The sequence below is a fragment of the Mesoplodon bidens genome (assembly GCF_964165515.1).
Source record: "Mesoplodon bidens genome assembly, chromosome: 1".
NCBI lineage: Eukaryota > Metazoa > Chordata > Mammalia > Artiodactyla > Ziphiidae > Mesoplodon > Mesoplodon bidens.
In genome coordinates, this window is record NC_138176.1 from 32,596,470 (window position 1) to 32,617,589 (window position 21,120).

At 46.3% G+C, this 21,120-nt stretch overlaps 1 protein-coding gene across 2 annotated transcripts in view; it reads left to right on the plus strand.

Annotated features, from left to right (window-relative positions):
• TLL2 (tolloid like 2) overlaps positions 1 to 21,120 on the plus strand; it is a gene marked incomplete at its 3' end in the record, with an annotated part of 140,217 nt that overhangs the window by 4,429 nt on the left and 114,668 nt on the right. The gene's annotated exons all lie outside the window — the stretch shown is intronic.

A 21,120-nucleotide genomic window follows, 5' to 3' on the forward strand; every position in this document is an offset into this window, starting at 1 on the left:
TGACAATTGGGAGCTGGAATCATCTGGAGGCTCTCTTGTTCTCTCACATCTGGCAGTTGAGGCTGGCTGTTGCCTGGGGCCTCAGTTGGACTGTTAGCCAGAACCTAGAGGTAGCCTCTCTGTGTGCTCTCCATGCGGGCTGATTAGGCTTCCTCACAGCATGGCAGCTAGATTCTAAGTGTACACACCCCAAGGGAACCAGATGGCAGCTGTATTGCCTTTTATGACCTTGCCTCAGAAGCTACATATCATCACTTCCACCATAGTCACAAGCTCTCCCAGATTCAGGGGAGGGAACATAGCCCATCTCTCCACGAGAGGCATGTCAAAGTCACATTGTTAAAAGAGCATGTGGAATGGGGGCTATTGTTGCAGCCAGTTTGGGAGAATATGACCATTCCTTGAGGCATGAACTTCCCTGCACCTGCGTGGGCAGGCGCCTTGAGCTCTATGGATTCCGAAAAAATTCTCAAGCAGAAAAGTGGGGAGCCATGCAGTGGATGCATGGAACTGCCCAGAGTTGAGCTGAGGATATGGGACTCAGGTCACCAACATTGTCTACCTGAAGCTCAAACAATATGCAAATAACCTTGTAAACTGTAAAGTGCTCTGTAGCCTTTTGGGTTTATTAAACCCAAGGGAACTGGCTGACAACAGCTTTACTTTTAGGCTGGTGGCTTGATAAATGCCAGGGCCTTCACATATGATAAACATATATATTCCTTCATCAATAAATACAGTCAGCAGTTCCTGACGGCTAATGGCTCAGGAGCCAGGGTGAGGGTGCTGGCCTGGGAACTAGCTCTTTCCTCACAAGCAAGTCTCTAGTCCTTCCTCTCACTTTTAGACCTGACTTCTGCCTGGAATTTGGGGCCCCACTCCATCTTGTCATTCTCTCCCAGAGACAGTGACCTTACCAATCAGCTCCTTATTTGGGGGGTCACCAGAGCCCTCTAGGACAGCACTCTCTGGGCATCTCCTGCCAGCAGCCCCCACGTTACTGATACGAGGCTGGAATGTCAAACTGTGTGAGGTCAGGGATTGTTGTCTGCTTTGGTCACTGCTGTAAGCCCAGTGCCCAGCGACACGTCATAGGTACTCGCCAATATTTGCTGAATGAGGGAATGATGATTCTGGCCCTGTGTGGGTTGGGTCCATGGCTGAAGGAACCTCCAAGCTCACTGTCAGCCTGCAAGGGAAGCAGAGCCATCCCAGTGGGCAGCAGCCCTCCTGAGAGCGCTCCGGGTGGAGCTGGGGGATGTGGTCCTGGGCAGCGCTCCTCCAGAGTTTCCATCCTTCATGGCAGGGGCAGGTGCCCTGGATTCTTCTGTACAGACGTGAGGCTTCCGTGGTACCTCCTGGAAGGCTGTCTCCCTGGCACAGCCTGTCTCCAGAGTGGGAGCAGCTGCCATCTCCCTGGCACCTTGTCTCTCCCCAGGGGCCACACCCAGGTGAGGGTGGCTGGCAGTTTTACAACTTTATTTTTATCCCTACTTGTCATGGTGTCCTTGCTGATTCGGGCAGGTGCTGATTTGATGGAGTCAAAATATTTCAGGGCTGTATGGAAGTGAAATGTTCATCTTTCCCACCTCTCCAGGCAGGAGGCGCATCTAGTCCACCTCTGTCTCCAATTTTTCACCCCTGAAGTGCCCAGTGGGCAGGGCATGAGGTGGTGAAGAGCTCGGGCTTTGACACTTGACAGACCTGGATCCAAAATCTGCTGCTCATGCAAGGCTTTGTGACCTTGAGAAAGTTACTTAACTTCTCTGAGCCTCAGTTCCCTCCCTTGAGAAGTACTAATATTCACTTCTCAGGGTCATGGCAAGGGTCAAATGATAGAATGTTTGTCACGTGCTCAGCACATTTTCTGGACGAGGCAAGAGTTCAGTGATGGATATGTACATTACTAGAGCACAGAGCAGCTGCTCAGCAATACTTCTTGAACTCTTGTTGAAATGCTCTAGAGGAATTTCAATTTTTGTGATAAGTGAACAAGTGATCTCATGTAGTGTATTTAGTTAGGGATTCTTAAATTCAGACCTGATAATTATTGGTAAACAGGGTCTCAAAAGTAAGTGAAGGGTGAATTTTTTTGGTATGTGAGTTATAGCCCAATAAAGATTAAGAAGGAAAAAGCCAGTGATGATGAGGAGGGGCCAGGGCAGAGGCTGGGAGAGGAAATGCACCATCTTGGTTCCTGAGGAACTGTCGGCTGAGAGACACAGGCTGCCCACACTGAGGATTCGTCTAATCGAGTAGGCAGAGAACGTGTGGCCATCAGGTGCCCAACAGAGCCCAGAGGTCCCAGCCAGGACCATGACTTATGCTGGGGGGTGCAGGTGGTGCAGCATCTGGGGAGGGGAGGTCAGAAGGGGAACGCGTCAGCCCCTTTTGGGCAAGGATGTTCCAAGAGCTGAATGATCGTAAGAACACCACCAGCCCGTTGACCTTCACCCCAGCCCCCGGAATAGGCAAGCAGCTGGGATGGTTCCCATTTTGCATCTGGAGACACACCCTCAGGTCTAGACCCTCTGCCCGACATTGGTCCTCTTTTGACTTCTGACGCTGTCTCTGTAGGCAGAGCTTCTACACTGGAGACAGAAAAGTCTCCATGTGGGTCGGCAACTCTGATGTCAGTGGAACCCGTTTTTCATCTTTCTCCTGCCCAGCCGTGCAGCGGTCAGTGTCTTGCACCGTCTCCTGGGGGTGGTGTGTGTGTGGGGAAGTGCCCTTTACTCCTCCGTGCAGCCCAGTGAGAGGAGAGGAGGAACCATTACGACAGCTCCTGGTCTGCAGGGCACCTGCCAGGCCGTGGGTGCTGAAGAGCTAAGTGCCAATCAGACCTCAGCCCTGTTCCCGGGAGCTCCTGGGCGTGGCCTCCTCAGCGGGAAGATGCTCCTGAGAGTGCAGACAGGCCAGCAGCGCCTCCCGTCAGCTCTGGACCTTCCCCGAACGCCTAGCTCCTCGCTAGCCTGTTGGTTCGGTACCCAAACTTTGGAGTCAGACTGACTTGGATTTTCTTTCTCAGCTCTGTCACTTACTGGCCGTGAGACCTTGAGCGAGTCCCGCAGCCTTTAAAGTCTCAGTTTCCTCATGTACATCATGCAGTTAAGAGATACTCCTAGGGCTTCCCTGGTGGCGCAGTGGTTGAGAGTTTGCCTGCCGATGCAGGGAACGCGGGTTCGTGCCCCGGTCCAGGAGGATCCCACGTGCTGCGGAGCGGCTGGGCCTGTGAGCCATGGCCACTGACCCTGCGCGTCCGGAGCCTGTGCTCCGCAACGGGAGAGGCCACAACAGTGAGAGGCTCACATACCGCAAAAAAAAAAAAAAAAGAGATACTCCTAGTTCACAGGCTGTTGTTGAGTGAAAGGCACTTGTTACTGTGCTGAGCAAGTAGAAGCACTCAATAAATATGAAATACTGCTGTCGTTTTGTGGCCTCCGAAGAACCTGTCGCGCGCATTAAATTGAATTACACGAACAGCATCAGTTTCTGTTCCTGTGAGAGCGCTGAGGAGTGAGCTGACTCTGGAGGCGAATTGCCGGGCTGCAGATCCTAGCTCTCCCACTGAATGGCTGTGAGGCCCTGAGCCAGCCTTTTAAGCTTTCTGGATCTCAGTTTTCTCACCCATAATATGTGGATACTAGTGTCTACCACAGAGGGTGATTATAAAGGTTGGATGAGTTAACATAGACCAAGCACTTAGTGCCTGGAACACGGTAAACATTCAGTAAATATTGCTGTTTTTATTATTATCATCCCACAGAAATCCAACAAAGTTTCCAAGAGCAGGAAACCAAGTATCTGAACAACTGGAGCAGATGATGATTTCAGAGTTTTATGTTTCCTAGCGATGCTGATGGCAATAGTTCCTCTATATCCAGACACCTTGCTCTAAAAACAAATCTGCCGTGGCACTCACTGGCTTCTTTGGTGTTACGCTGGGGGTTCCACGCACTGCAAGCCAACCAGATGTCCAGGCCCCACCCGAGAAGCCAGCCCCTGACTGGAGATGTGTGAATGGTGTTGAGTCTGAGCCTCCATTCAGCCAGTGGTTCCTCCCAGCCACTCCTCTTTCCAGCAGCATTCCTCCAGGGTCCATATAGCCGAGGTACAAGCGGGATTTGGGCCCACGTCGCATTGATGGCAATGCACATCCTTCTACCATAGATAGGCAGGCAATCCGAATAGAGGCTGTAACTTCATTGGTCCCCAAACCTTTGCCTTCTCACCCTTCACCATGTTTTTCAAGAGGAAGGACAATGATATTAACCTCTCACAGTGGTTACAGCATTGCCTTAGCATTGTTTATAAAGCTCCTTTCCTTCTGTTCTCCCCATTGGTCTCTCAGATAGCCAGGAGATGATCCGGGCACTCATGCGAGATGCTCTGAGATCTTATGATCTTGTGGGCATTGCAGGACGAGGTTTGGGTGCTTGTCCAGGGGAGAGGCTGGGCTAGGGCCCGCACAGGACACTGAACTTGTAAGCAGTGGGACAAACACCTCAAACCCCTGTTCTCGCCTTGAAGCACACCGCCTCTCCAGCCCCGGAACGGCTTCTCCTCTCCTGGATCCCTGACCCGCCAGTCAACAAGCATCTCCCTGCTGCTCAGTCTGAAGGTCATATTTGTACACTTGTTCCACACAGCACCATAGCCCACCACCTTCTCCCCACTTTTTCCCCTGTCCTTGGCTAGGAACCCAACAAGGATGAGACACTTCTGGCCTTCAGAGTACTCTTAGTCCCAAAGCATAGGGAAGAATAAATGAATCATACAAGGTGTTGAAATGCAACTTTCTCCCTCTCTGTTCTCCCATCCCTTTCCCACATGGCCCGGGGCAGTGCCTGGGTATCAGGTCAGTTGAGGACGATGGGTCCAGCCACCCTCCCCAGCCCCGAGGGAGAGGACCTCGATGGCCCATGTTTCCTAAGGAAGCCTTGGGTGAGTGGCAGCCTGGGTAACAGAGCAGAGCAGTGAAACATCCTGTTTAAGAGACTACTTTTGGCATCAGGCAGCCGGTGGCTTGAAGCCTGCCTCTGTCCTCACTGCCTGTGTGGTTTTGACCAAGTTTCTTCTTAACCTCTCTGAGCCTCAGTTTCTTCATTTAGAAAATGGGAATGATATGAATACCCATGAACTAGGTTTGTTTGAAGATTGAATGAGGCAGTGAACAAGAAGTGTTTAGCAAGCGGTCACTAATTTTTAGCTATTCTAGCTGTTATGATTACGCCCGTTATTGTTCCCCATTTAAGAATTTCCCTATAAGTGATGATTTCTCAGTGGCCTGTGTCGGCTTATCTCTCCCTCTGCAGAGAGTTCTCTTGGGATCCAGAGCGTGCAGCAAGTGATAATTTATTGCTCCACAGCTCGCTTGCTCTCATCCATGAAGCAGGCAGCGGATAACAGATAAACCAAATGCATAGAAGCAGGTTTCTCAGGGTATCCTCTTAACCCGCTCATAATATGGTTCTGCCCGGATGCAAACACAGCAACAGGAACCGAACTTTCCTGCTGATTGGTTACAGACCTATCTGTGCTCACACCACCCTCTAACCACTTCTGTCAATTACCAATAAATATTCTCAAGCTCGCCTGCATGAGCACTTGAGTGTTGATGTTCAGCCCGGAGTCTTCACCTGCTCCACCAGCTGAGCCACTTATCTCCCGGCTCATCCTGCAATTTGCACCTAGCCTCCTCCCCTTCCTCCCACCGGGGTTACTGGCCTTGAGTTGATGTGAGTCCTGTGTGAGCCAGTTTCCCACAGGAGCAGGTCACCTTCCGCCCTAACTCTTTTTCCCATCCCTGGGTCTGTTCTCCTTCCTGCTGAGCCGGCACTGGTTCGCGATCCTGTCCCCCTGGGCTCAGAGTCGGCTGTGGTTCGCTAAGGTCTGAGCCTCATGGTGGCATGTGCCAGGTGGCACCTTGTCGTGATGCCAGGTGCTTCAGCCAGAAACCCGGTGCCATCCTGGATACGGGTCTCTCCCTTCCCTTCTCATGCAGTTCCAACCCAAGTCCTGCCAATTCTGTTTCCAAATTTAAGCCCATCCACTTCTCTCCATCTTTACTGCCACTGTTTGGTCTAAATCCCACCGGCTCCCACGTAGGCTACTGCGATGGTAGCTGAACCCGTCTCCCTGCTGCCCCCTTGCCTCCCAAAATCTGTTTTCCATGTTGCAGGCAGCATGATCTTTTTGAAATGCACGTTTGATCATGTTTGCAAAATTAGACCCATTTAGGACCCTTAGTTTACATATTCTTTCCCCCCCCCAGGCCTTCTCAGTCCTGATCTCAATCAGGTCCCTTCTTTTAAATCTCTCATCACCTTTGTTTCCCTGCACGTTTTACAGTCCGTAACTGGGTATTGGAGTGACTATTTATTTGCTCAATGTCTGTCTCCATATCAGACAATGAACTTCAAGGGGTAGAAATTAGACTCATTTGGTTTCCCAGTCACCAGCACAGTGCCTGGCACATGGTGGGTGCTCAACCAATATTTGCCAAGTGTAAAACTGAGCAAATGAGATACTGTAGGGATTTGGGAAAGGCATCAATCACTGTAAGACAGTCAAGGAAGGCTTCCTGGTAAGGGGGGTGGTGAGCCCTGAGTTTGGCCTGAAAGGATGGAAAGGATTTGGAGAAACTGGGATGCAGGGGAAGGCATTTCAGGTAAAATAAACATCATGAGTCAAGGCAAGGCAGCAGGAATGCTTTGGATGTGTCTGGAGCTGTGGGAGTACCTGATTTACTTTGCAGAATAGTAGTGGCAAGATTGAAAGAAGCTTGGAATAGTGAATGTCAAGCTGAGACATTTAAATCATGCCCCTTAAGAAAGGGGGAGCTATTGATGGTTTTTGAGCAGACGGGGAGCTATTGATGGTTTTTGAGCAGACGACCATTATGATGAAGACAAATGATGTTTAGGATCTGTAGAAGTGGGAAATAGGAGGACCACCAGGGCTTCTAGGCCTGGGAGCATGAAGTTCAGACTTGGGCCTCAGGAATGGAAAGGAAGGGAAAATGGGGGCGAGATGATGGCTTTGCGTGTGGGAGAGGCCCAAGCTGAGCTCTGCCTCAGAGTCTAATGAAACATAAAGGAGTTCATCCAGAGATGCTCAGCAAGCACTGGGGTGCCCTGGAGATGGCCCGGAAAGGGAGAGTATTTTTTTAACATAAAACAGTTTTCTTAATTATACAGCTAATATACATCCACTGAAGAACATTTAGAAAATACAGAGAGCAAGCAAGAGTAAACATTTCTGGCAGGGCTTCCCTGGTGGCGCAGTGGTTGAGAGTCCGCCTGCCGATGCAGGGGACATGGGTTCGTGCCCCGGTCTGGGAAGATCCCACATGCAGCGGAGCGGCCGGGCCCGTGAGCCATGGCCGCTGAGCCTCGCGTCCGGAGCCTGTGCTCCGCAACGGGAGAGGCCACAGTAGTGAGAGGCCCCGTGTACAGCAAAAAAAAAAAAAAAAATTTCTGGCAATTCCATGGCCGAGGAGTAACCGTTGTTATCACTTCGTTGTATATTCTTCCAAAATTTTTTCATGCATGGTTGTAATTGTTTAAAAATGCCACACATATAGTTTTGAACCTGCTTGTATTTCACTTTCACTTAGCACCATGAACCTCCTTCCATGATAATAAAGATGCTTATGTAATACATGTACTTGTATGGCATCAATTTAAGTTGTTCGGTATAGATGCATCATAATTTAATTTAATCAATCCTCTATTGTTGGACATAAAGATTTTTTTCCCCTAATCATTTCTTTTGCTGTTATAAACAGTCATGCTGGAGTCATCCTTATTGATAGGTTTTTGTGTATGTTTTAAATTATTTTTTTAGAAAAAATTCTACCCATAGAATTGCTGGGTCAAAAGTATAGATGCTTTTAGGGCTTCTGATTCTTTTTTTCAACTTGCCCTTCAAATTTTTTTTTACTCCTTTGCACTCTCATTAAGATTAACATTTTTGTATTCTAGTTTTTAAAATCTTTGTTGGTTTGATAAGAAAAATAATTTACAGTTTCTTCAATTTGCATTTATATTATAATTGTATTTCTTTTTCAAATAATTTTGAACCTTAAAAAATATATTTTGGGGACTTCCCTGGCGGTCCAGTGGTTAAGACTTCACTTTCCAATGTAGGGGGTATGGGTTCGATCCCTGGTCGGGGAGCTAAGATCCCACATGCCTCAAGGCCAAAAAACAAAACATAAAACAGAAGCAATATTGTAACAAATTCAATAAAGACTTTAAAAATGGCCACATAAAACAAAAATCTTTAAATATATTTTGACCATTTGTATTTATTTTGCTGTGTGAATTTCCTATTTATGAGCTTTTTTTTCTTATTATTTATGGACTCTTTCTTTCTGCTTATGTTCATTTTTTAATTAGGTGGTCATTTTTTAAACATTTTGTAGGAACTGTTAGAGATTAGAACTTCAACCTTTTATCTGACACGTTTGTCACAAATAATTTTTGGAGAGAAGAGTTTTAAAAAGCAGAAAGCTTATCCTGTACCATATCACTCACTTGTTCCATGGAGATGATTGCATGGCTCTATCAGTTAAGATCAGGTTAAATTGCTAGTAATGAACCCATGTTAATTGGCTGTGGCCATCAGGGTCCAATTGGGAGACTGAAACCACATCAGTAATTTCAGAAATAATTCAAAAATTTAATATAAAGGATTATTAACTAGCAAAAGGAGATAGAGAGAACTTTAAAGAAAACAGGAATAGTAGACATAGGGAGCAGCTACTAGGGAAGGAATACATTTGGAAGAGGTCACCCCACACACACCCCTCCCTGGCTGTAACTTCATAGGAGAGGATGTGGCTGTGACCCACTGACAGTTGGAGAAGTTTGTTGAGATGCTACAGGAAGCGGCTGACAAGTGGGGAATTGCCCACTGGAGTTTGGGCAAAACTCTGAAAGTTGGGTGCCAGTGGGTTTCCCAAACACTGCTGGCGGCTACACTCTACAGGAGCAAGAAAGATGAGGCCCGGAAGCAGGAAGAGAATTCCCTTCCTCTTGCGGTCCCTCTAGTGCCCTCTACTGACAAAATCTAATGTGTCAGCTGACAAAGGAGAAATGTTTCCGGGGTCCAGCTTGTGTCACAAAGCATGACAAAGAAGGGTGGATTTAGAGCTGATAGGCAATATATTGATAGCTGGAACACTGGCCTAAACAAGCCAGAAGTTTCTTTCTTTCTCACATCAAAGTCTGGAGGTCCGCAGTCTATGGCCAGTATGACAGTGCTGCTCCAGGAAGTCCTCTAGGGTCCAGTCTCCTTCCAGCCTGCCCCTCCACTCTCCCTGGGCTGAGGCCCTTGTCCTCATGGTCCACGATGGTAGCCAGAGCTCAAACCATCACAGACACGGTCTGGACACGGAAGGCATGGAAAAGAAAAAGAACAAAGAATGTGAGAGGTTCCCAGGAGATGCCATCTGCCATCTGCTTTCATCTCACTGGCTGGGAGTTAATCACATGACCACAGATAGCTACGTGGGATTCTGGGAAATATTTCTTCTGGAAGGTCTGGAACTGAACATCATAGTTTCTGTTGTTAGGGAAGAAGGGAGAAAAGGTATTGGTGGACAATAAGTCTGCCACAATAGACTACTTGCTGGAACTTTATGAAGAAAATTTAGTCAAAGTGATGATAGGCTCATGACCATTATTGAATGTTAACTAGATGCACAAGATAAGACTTTAGAGTAAAATCTTTTAGAATGTTAGAGCTGGAAGTTACCCTTGGAATTATTTATACTGTTTTTCATGTTTCCTATGAGAACCCTGAGGGCCTGAAAGGGCAGTAATGTGTCCAATTTCACATGGATAGCTCCCGGTATGCCTGGAGGTGGACCCCGGGTCTCCTTTACTCTCCACCTAGTGTATGTTTCCGCTCTCTGCACTACTTAGGGTCTCCATGGGCCTTTGTCTTCAGAATGAGTCCTGCTTAATTGCACTGGTAACTTAATGCTCCACAAGAGATCATTCCACAGTGGAAGTATTAGAGCTTATGAGATATACCTGGCCTTGAAATCAGGCACATAAGATGCAAAATTAGAGGCTGGGAAGCTTCTGGCTTTTAAAACCTAAACTGCTCCCTTTTCTCCGTTACTGAGTGGAAGTCATGTGAACTTAGGCTATGGGAACATAGGAGGTGTGAGTCAGCAGTAAGTCATGTGCTGCTGGAATGAAGCAGTGAAAAGTGTTATCTTAGGCCAAAGTAGCCATTCAGTTTGCCAGTCAGAATGCCGTCTTCCCATTTAGCTCTGGAAATAATGGGAGGATTTTCTTAGAACAGCAGTACAAGCCAGGTGCCAGCAGGAACCAGACTTTACCCCAGATGTTTCGAATGAAGAGACCTTCACGAAGGGACTACTTACAGAGACAGGGTTAGGATGCAAAGAAGGGTGTGAGGCACCCAGAGACTAACAAGTCTCCCCTGTGGCTGAAGAAATGGGAAGGGAGCCGTGTTACAGGAGCTGGAGCTGTGCAGGAGGGGAGGTGGCTGAGTCACTTGAAGTATAGTTGATTTTCAATATTGTGTTAGTTTCAGGTGTACAACATAATGATTTAGGTTTTTTTTTCGCAGGTTATATTCCAGTATAGGTAAGACAGTACATAAGACAGTATGTAAGACAATGGGTATAATTCCCTATGCTATATAGTATATCCTTGTTGCCTATCTAATATATTTTATATATAGTAGTTTGGATACAGCACCAAAGCAGGGAGAAAGCAGGGAAGAAATGCCTGCAGCTCTCTGCCCTCTTCCCTCTGATCTGCCAGGATCTCCTCCTGGTTGAATGCAAGCAAAAGCCAGAGAGCAGTGAGACGTGGAGGAAGCAGTCCACAGGATCCGCCTTCCTGGGCACAGAGCAGGGCAGAGAGGGGGGAAAGTAAGTATAAAAAGAATAACTTGAATCATAGCTCAGGCCTTGCTGCAGATATTCTTTCCCATGGATGGAACTATTTTTAGTATTTTTACAACATACATTTGTAAATGGCCCATGTGTGGCACCTCCAATACCACTCCCTCCCCAGGACAGTGTCAGACATGGCTAATTGATCACAGCTCCTTTTCCTGAGGGTCCAAGAAGTCACCTCACAGCACTTAGAGAAAACATCACCAATTGAGTGGGATGGGCATGTGAGATGAAATATATTTGGAGGTGTAAAACTTACCTGGCCTTGCAAATATGGCCTACCTGCTCATGCTAGTCTGGTAGAGAATCTTTTTTTCTGGGGAATTAGCTGAGCAGGTATTTCTTAAGCCAAGTGGGTCCTGCTTGGAAAGCCAAGCTATAGCATGGCTCTGAAATGCATTGGTGCAACCTTATTGTACTGCAGATGAAGAGGCGAGACAGGAGGTGATGTCTGCCTTGAGCAAGGTGGCCTCTTGGCTCCTCTGTAAAGTAGGGTGATGCCCGCCAAGGTAGAAGGCAGGACTAGGTGTTCTCTTGAGATGGAATCAGCTTTCAGAGACCAGTTGCTCTATGGTACCCATCTGTGTGTGGTGCTCTCCTAGGTACTGATTGACCTTAAAAAATTTTTTTCTTAACTGAAAAATTTTTCAATTTTTCAATTTAATTTTTTAATACTTCAATTAAAAAAATTTAATTGAAGTATAGTTGATTTACAATATTGTGTTATTTTCAGCACAATGATTCAGGTTTTTTTGCAGATTATATTCATTATAGGTTATTACAACATAATGGGTATAATTCCCTATGCTATACAGTATATCCTTGTTGCCTATCTATTTATATATAGTAGTTTGTATCTTTTAATCCCATACCCCTAATTTGTCCCTCCCCCTTCCTCTCCCCTTTGGTAACCACAAGTTTGTTTTCTATATCTGTAAGTCTGTTTGTGTTTTGTACATACATTCATTTGTACTATTTTTTAGATTTCACATATTAAGTGATATCATATAGTATTTGTCTTTCTCTGTCTGACTTATTTCACTAAGCATAATATTCTCTAGGTCTATCCACATTGCTGCTAATACAGTGTTTCATTCTATTTTATGGCTGAGTAATATTATATATATACATATATATATATATATGTATATATATATATGAATATCTTCTTAATCCAGTCATCTGTTGATAGGGACTTGGGTTGCTTCCATATCTTAGCTATTGTAAATAGTGCTGCTACAAACATTGTGCTGCATGTATCTTTTTGAATTAGTGTTTTCGTTTCCACCAGAAATGGAATTGCTGGGTCATATGATAGCTCTATTTTTGGTTTTTTAAGGAACCTCCATACTGTTTTCCATAGCGGCTGCACCAATTTACATTCCCACCAACAGTATACAAGGGTTCCCTTTTCTCCATATCTTCTCAAACATTTGTTATTTGTAGACTTTTTGATGATAGCCATTCTGACCTGTGTGAGGTAATACCTCATTGTGATTTTGATGTGCATTTCTCTAATAATTAGTCATACTGAGCATCTTTTCAGGATTGCCTTTTAACATGGAAAGTCCTATGGACTTTCAGGTCCTGCTACTTTTCTGGTGTGCAGGCTCAGACCCCTGAGTTCAGACTTTAAGTGGATTTGAATAGAAAACTCCTAGCTGGAACAAATGGCCAGTGGGTTATGGACATTGCCAGCATGGTTTAGGGCATAGATGGCAAGTAGGTCTCAATTCATCTGCCATTTCTATCCATTTGTGCTGGCCCTCTGTAGACTGTGTTGAGATGGATTTGGAGGCTGTGTCCAGGTTCGATGGACAGGAAGGCTGTGATCAATGAAGGATATTTGCTCTGGGACAGAGGGGCTAAGAGGGGTACATGTTTGTCTCATATTTGCCATCACTGGTTTCAAGTCAGCAGATGTGGCTTCTAGATGTGATACTTTGAGCAAGTCAATTAACCTTCCTGGACCTTAGTTTCCTTACGTGGAAAGCAAGGACATGGCTTAGGTGACGTTTAAACTCTCTCCATCTTAGAAATGCCATGATTCAAACTAGTTTGGGTTTTTTTTTTAAGTCTTCAATGTTGAACTTGCAAAAAGTCTGTTTGATCCAATTAAACTATTTCCAGCTCCCCACCCCTCTCTGCCATATGCTTGAGTAACTAAGCCCTCCATGCCTGTGAAGGCCATTTCCCCAGGCTGGAGCAGCAGAAGACCCTGGAGACGGAGGTGTCCCATACTAAACAGATTCTCCTCTTTAATCTCAACCAAAAGATCCAGGAGGCGTGATTCACATCTCGCCCTGTTTCCTCTCCCCTGTCCTCCTCAAGCCTGCACCTCTCGCCTTCTGCTCTGCAAACACGCCTGAATGCAGAGTCCTGAAATTTAGGTTCATGGTTTCAAAGTTCATGGTCCTGAGAATAAACAAAAAAACTATTGTGGTTGCATAGAGCTGTGGACCCCATTAACACCGCCCCATGAATATTTATAGCGTGGAACTACAAAAGAACATAGAGGCCATATTGTATTTCCTAGAACTTTCTTTCCATGGGGTCCTTTCTCTGTGGGTCACTTTAATGTAAGCTTTGCTTATTTAGTTGCACACTTTAAGCCGATTAACTTTTCACTAAAAAAAAACCCTCCCTGTTTGTTTGTACATACACTCCCTTGACAAAGATTCACAGAAAACTGCTTTAAACCTGTTAAATCCCTCTGCTGGAAACTTGAAGTGAAGTAAATGCGTCTCTGGGTAGGATTTCCCTGTAACTCTCCCTGCCTCCGGCCCCTCCCTGTTTCCTGAGAGGAATTCCAATGGTTCGAAGGCTCCAGATTTAGTTCCTCCGGTAATCTCAGCTTCTCTCTAGGTGACTATCTTCTGGAACATTAGCAAGGTCCTTCTTGAGCAGCTTGTTATTGGGATGGACAAATGGCAATCCCTGGGTGGATGCCTTGCGCTTCTCTAATAGACATTGTAGAAACCAAACATTAGAGCTAGAGGGACCTCGAGACATCACCTCCATTGGTCTCCAAACTTCAGTGACCGTGAGTCACCTGTGGGGGTGGGCGGGATATGAACTTAACATGCATATTCCTGGGCCCTGTCCCCGGAAGTCTGATTCTGTAGATGTGGATGGGGCCTGGGATCTGTGTATCAACACTCCTTAGACACTTCTAACAAAGTGGTCTGTGGCTCCGCCTTGAGAATCCCTGAGCTGGTTCAGCTTTCTCAATGTATGGGTGAAAAAAATGACACCAAAGGGAAAAGTGGTCCACCCAGTGTCACATGCAGCATCCAAGCGCCCTCTTCCCAGTGTAGACCATGCCTGTGATTCCATACTGCTTTAACTCTGGCCTTTCGTGTCCCAAGATGCAGCTCTACTGTGGAACATTTGTGATTAGGCCCATAAGTGGGAAACTAATTGAAAAATAAATCTGCAAGGCCAGGCTGTACTGTAGAAATGAAAATCAGGGACCGGCCTGGTTGGTGGAGGTGAGGTGAGATGAGGCCAGGTTAGTACCTGCTGGAGGTCACCCCTGCAGGATAAATCCAGGACTCTGTTGGTTTTGGAGTGAGCCCTGGGGTAGGGCAGGGCCTGTGGCTGGCATGGACTGGAAGACTGCAGGTGTTGAGGGCGGGGGGAGTTATCCTCCAGCCGGGGCAGCCCTTCCTGGGCCTCCCGCTCTCTGGGTGCCAGGAAACAGTCTTGGGGAAGGTGTGGCTGGTAACAGAAGGTGACAGTAGAGTTGAAGGGGTCTCCCTCTGACTGGCTGGGCTTCTGCCTGGCTCACAGACTTCCCAGCTCTGCAGGCCCCAAGCCAGGGGCCACTTAAAATCCCCAGAATCACCCCTCGAGACTCTCTGGATCTCAGGGGCTGTTGGGGGGAGGGTTGTGAAGGACCCTCTGGCCAACCCCTCCTGTCCTCTGTCCCCTCCAGTCACCCCCACTGGACTGTCTGGTGTTGGACAGGCCAGCAGCTCATCTGGGAACAGAGCTCTTACCGCTGACCATGAGATCAGGCCCCACCTTGAATCCCAGTTCTAGAAATGGGGTCCTCTGTGAGGCAGTGAACTGAGCTCCAAGTTTAGAGCCAAGAGGTCTGCCCTCAAGCCCCGCCCCCTTCTCACAGTTGTAAGTGAACAGGCTGGTGGTGAACTTCCCTGAGCCTGGCTTTCCCCCATGATATGGGGCTGATGTCTTTGCCTTGCCTTCCCCTAGGACTTTGGTGAGAAGCACTCATTCACTCACTGGCTCATTTACGAAAACGGAAGGTCCCGGAGCTGAAGGTCCTTGCCAGTCCCTGAGCAGGGTGCTGGGGTGGGATGGGGTGGGGTGGGGAAGACTGTGTGTGTGGAGGGGATACAAACTGTGAAGTGCTGCACCCGAGTGAGGGACTCCTTGTGCCCAGCTCCACCTTGGGTGCTCTAGTAACCCTGGAATTTTGTTCCCTGGGTCTGAGACTTCCTTTTGCCCTGCCCAGCCTCTCGGTTCCTGAAACCTCACCTCCTGCCACACGATCGTTGACGGTCCACGTGACTGGGTCCCCACTTCAGCCAGGGCCCCTCACCGGGTCCCTTCTGCTCCTGCCTGACCGTGCCTCACCGTTTCTCCCCTCAGGGCCTTTGCACATGCTGTCTCTTTGACCAGCATGCCCTTTTTCTTGTTATCCACTTGCCAGACTTCTGCTCACATGTCACCTTCCTACTCAAGTGTCACCCCCTCTGCAAGGCCTTCCCTGAGCCCACCCCCAAGGCTGAGTTAGTCCCTCTTCCTATCCACGCTTCCATCCCTGCCTCAGCAGCAGGGGTTACTTCAAGGCAAAGACGCATGGCAATTGGGAGTTAGAATTCAGAGGTGGCCTAGAGCAAGTTGCCTAATCTCTCTGAGCCTACTTTCCTCATTGGAAAAAAGAGCATAATGATGCTTATTGCACAGAGTTGCTGTCTTGAGGGTTAGAAAAGTGTGGAGAGCCTAGCATGTGGCTGGTGCTCAAGAAGTATCAGTCCCTTCCTTTTCAGTGCCTTGGTCCTGAGAGAAGAATTAAAACACCAGATTTGGAAGAAACAGAGAGAGCTGTTTCAAGATAAAGGGGGATGTGTTGGAGGGCGTGAGCTCCCTGTCAATGGAGGGGTGTGAGAAGAGGCCACTCAGGCATCACATGGTGGGTTGGACCCAATGACCAGTAGGGCCCTTTCTAGTCCTAGGAAGATTGCTGAGCATTGCAGCAGTCTCTAAAAGGTGTTCCTTAGGATGAAAGATTCAGTGAAAAGAAATTCCAGGGCAACCACATTGGCAAATGCTGCATTCTTTTTCTCTTGGAGAGTTGTGATGTTTGTTAGGATTGTAAAGGCTCTGAAAAGTACTGCAGTAAAGAAAAGCAGTTCACTGCTGGGGGCCCGGGTTTGATCCCTGGTCAGGGAACTAAGATCCCACAAGCTGTGCCAAGTGGCCCAAAAAAATGAATCTATCTATGAAACAGAAACAGAATCAGGGACATAGAGAATAGACTGGTGGTTGCCAAGGGGGAGGGGAGTGGGAGAGGGTTGGATTGGGAGTTTGGGATGAGCAGATGCAAACTGGTATATATAGAATGGATAAACAACAAGGTCCTACTGTACAGCACAGGGAACTATATTCAATATCCTGTCATAAACCATAATGCAAAAGAATATGAAAAAGAATGTATGTATAGCATACTGAGTCACTTTGCTGTACAGCAGTAATTAACACAACGTTGTAATTCAACTATACTTCAATAAAAATAAATTTTAAAAAAAGCTTTATTGCTTTGCCAGGCAAAGGGGGCCACAGGGGGCTAATGCGCTCAAGTTTGTGTGTCCCACCCTGGAGGGGGTAGTGAGGAATCTTATAATGTTCAAGGAGCAGGGCGTGGTCAGCTTGTGGGCATTGTTCTGATGGGTTGATGGTGAGGTAATTGGGAGTCAGCATCATCAACCTCCTGTTTCCAACGGGTCTGGGGTCTGCGTGCTTGTGGACAGCCTACAGTTAACTTCTTCCACCTGGTGGGGGGTTTCAGTATCTGCAAAACAGCTCAAAGGACACAAAACAGCTCAGAATAGTATCTGTAGTCCTTGAGGAAGAACTAAAGGTCCTTGACTTTATTTAACGGCTAAAGTATTATTATTTTGTCTTACTTGACTGTTTTCCTTTCTTTCTGCATTTTCTCACTTCTCTGATTAAATTTATTCTTTGACTAAAGTTTTTCTACAGAGAAAAGGTGGGTGGAGGACATGGGTGGGGGTCTGTTCTGGGAAGACCTCATAGGGTCCTGCTCAGTTACAATAGCATTTCTTTTTTTTTTTTTTTTTGCGGTTCGCGGGCCTCTCACTGTTGCGGCCTCTCCTGTTGCGGAGCACAGGCTCCGGACGCGCAGGCCCAGCGGCCATGGCTCACGGGCCCAGCTGCTCCGCGGCATGTGGGATCCTCCAGGACCGGGGCACGAACCCGTGTTCCCTGCATTGGCAGGCAGACTCTCAACCACTGCGCCACCAGGGAAGCCCTACAATAGCATTTCTTATTAACTTCTTAGAATGTGAAACTTTGGGAAAAGTTGGCTTGGTGGAGGAGGGCTGTGATTTGGGAATCAGGGAGGCCTTTTTTGACTTAGAACACCCATGAAACCTCATCTTGCCTACACGACCTTGGCCAATTCCTACCTCCTCTCTGGGCCTTCCTTTGAGGTTAATGTATAGAAGGCATTTATTCTGATCCCTGGGACAGGGTGCTGTTTGCTTCGGCTGTTTGCTTTGGGCAAGATGCTGTGCTGTGCAGACCCCGAGATGGGAGCTGCAGTGATGGGCCTTTCCCTGCAAGGATTATGTCATCTTTTGCAGCCTCGAGAATCAGGCTTATGGAATCAGATGGGGAACATGACATAACTTTAGAAACTGAGAGACTTTACAGATATTTATTGTTATTACAGTAGTGTGCTAGAGCTGGCTGTTACCTGCTTGTGAGAGCCGAGTGTACACATATTCTCCATCTCTATGTTTTGTGATCTTGAAGTCAGCCTCGGTGGGAGTATTTACACCAGGGAAATGAGAAAACGCTACAAATTAAGGCTCTCTCCTCACCCTGGCAATTGTTAAATATCAGCACATCTTTGATTATATATCATTTGAAAGTATTTCTTTAAAATGTCTCCTTTTGTATTTTTAAATTTATTATATAATAGCTTTAAAATTTTATTTGAGTACTTTAAAGGTTTCTGTTTTTGATTTCCGAAAAGCAGTTTTCCTATTGTATCTCATAATCTATTCCTGAAATAGTCACTATCCAGAGCTTCATAACAAAATACTACCACCAGGTGACAACTCCTTGAATTGCAGGTTGGAGGTCCAGTGGGGTCAGCCAAGACTGGAGCAGATGGCATTTCCATTGGTGTGCCTTTGAGATCTTTCCTATGGCTTATCCATTCAAGGTCTACATTTCTGTGAAGAATTACCCTGCTTGACCTCTTTGTGGCAGCCATGACAGGCATAGAGAGGTTCAGGGGAGCCTGGGACCACGGGGGCGTGGTTGCTGGAGGCAAAGCCCTGGTGCCTTGAGTCAGTGCTTCTCAGACTTCTCTGTGCACACGTCCTGTTAACATGCAGCTTCCCATTCAGCAGCTCTGGAGTGGGCCCTGGGAGTGGGTGTTTCTATCAGTCTTCAAGATGAGGTCAATGCTGCCCACCTAGAGATTACACTTTGAGTAGCCAAGGGTCGATGGTGGTAGAAGAAGAAAGTTACCCGGGTGATAGGAGTCCTTCCTTTGAGAGTCTTCTCTTAGGAGGCTGACATGTTTTGCCTTTTGGTAACAATTCAGTAGCTCTGTGTTTTGAATGTATAGACTTGGCTCATTAGATCCTAAGTACTGTTCAACCAATATGTCAATTTAATTTTAATTTTTATTTATTTATTTTTTTAGTTAGACTATGGTTTTTTTAATTAATTAATTTTTATTGGAGTATAGCTGATTTACAATGTTGTGTTAGTTTCTACTATACAGCAAAGTGAATCAATTATACATATACATATATCCACTCTTTTTTAGATTCTTTTCCTATATAGACCATTACAGAGTACTGAGTAGAGTTTCCTGTGCTATACAGTAGGTCCTTATTAGCTATCAATTTATATATAGTAGTGTGTATATGTCAATCCCAATCTCCCAGTTTATCCCTCCCTTCCTTACCCCCTGGTAGCCATAACGATTTAATTTTAAATTTTTTATTTATTTGTGATTTATTTTGGTGTATAGTGTGAGGTTCAAAGCCAACTTGATTTTTCCTCAAAGAACTAACCCTTTGTCTCAATGTAATTCATTGATTAGTCCCCCTCTTTCCACAAATTTGTGAGACCTCTTTTGTCATAAATGAATTTTCTTATATAGACTAGGGATTGCTTCCAGACTATCCCATGTTGCAGGGTTGTTGAAGCTTTATAACATATTTTGATGTCAGACGAGACCAGCCTTCCTTTGGTACTCTTTTTCTTGACTGTTATCACCTAATTATGCAGATGAAGTTTAATATCATTTTGTCAATAATAAAAAAATTATTGAGGTTTTGATTAAAATGTATTAAACCTATACATTAATTTGGAAAGGACATTTCAGAGAAAGACGGAGTATGTCTTTCCTTTCCTGTCACTTTTTATAGCTTTTAGTAGAATTTTACAATGTCAACATAGTACTACTTTTTGTGTCAAGGTTTTTCCCAGATATTTGATGACTTTTGCTGCTATTTTAAACAGAATTTATTATTTTATTTTATATTATTTATATTATATTGCTGTACTTTATATAAAATTTTATTTTATATTATTTACATTGTATACTTATAGCACTTAGCCACATGTGGCAGTTTAAATTTAAATTAATTAAAATAAAATAAAATACTGAGGAGTATCTGCTCAGCTCTAGCATTTCAGCCTGACATGCTGGTCTCTGCTGGTGAAGCCTGTACTCTTGACCCTTTGGCTCTGGCTATAAATCCTCCTCTGTGGCTTTTCACCCTGACCTCAGGGCTCTGCTGGTCCACTGGCCCTCTCGGCACCTCTGCATCCTCCCTAGGCATGTGGGAGCACCCAGAACCCCAGACACCAGGTGCTGGGGGCCAGATTTGGGAGCACCCTGGGCCCACGTCTCTGGACACTCCCCTCTACTCATGCTGTCCCATTGCCCCTGTGTGTGGTGGATGGGCAGCTTCTCTCAGACTTGAGCCTCACTGGGCTATGCCTTGGGGAGTTGGCTAAGAAGAGCCTTATGTGCCCAGGCTCCCTGCCACCACATGTCCCGCTCCTGTCCTCTGACGTGGAGGGCTTCCTCCTACTCCCGCTTCTGTCTGATGGGGACTCCCCTGCGTCATATCCAGCTCCTTCCCTGAAGTAGCTTTCACCCTTCTTCCCTCACTGGGGCCACAGTGGCAGGATGGATGCAGGAAACAAGACTAACTCTGTATTGAAAATTCACCAGTTTAATGTTTTCAGACATTCCCGTCATCTCAAAAGGAAGGAGACATGGTTACTTCCCAGGGAGGTGGCTGGGAGGTAATCTGACCTTGCTTTGGGGATTGAACTCACATAAATAGAATTAATTTCTATTAATTTTCGTTTCCTTTCATTAATTTGTCAATAAATATTTCCTGAGCATATTCTCAATGCCAGACATTGTTCTGGGCATTACAGGGATACTGTAGCCAAAAAAGTTGGCAAAAATCTTTGCCTACATTAACAGACCTTCTAGTGGTACCCTGGGTCCTGGTTTTATGGTGGCTTCCCAGCCAGGGCAGTTATTCAACCTGATTTTTGTGCATAATACTTTTTTCTAGTCTTGAGAGTGGCCTGGTGACCATCTCCCATGGGGTTAAGAGCTTATGGCCTGTCCTCATTTCCTGACATGGCCTCGGCCTGTTGGACTGAGACACAGTGACCATCCCTACAGGAGAATGTGCACTTCTTTCTATTTCGGGTGTAAATAACCTTTAAAGAAGGGTCTAGAAGCTCTGCTGGGTCTCAGATTCCATCTTAGGGTGGAGAGACTCAGGGCAGAAGACAGTTCTCTGAAGCTTCCTCAAGGCATTCATTCAACAGATATTTCCTGCACCCCGACTGTGCTGAGAATGGACCTATGGGGCAGGCAGACACTGTCCTTGCCTTCATGAAACTGCACA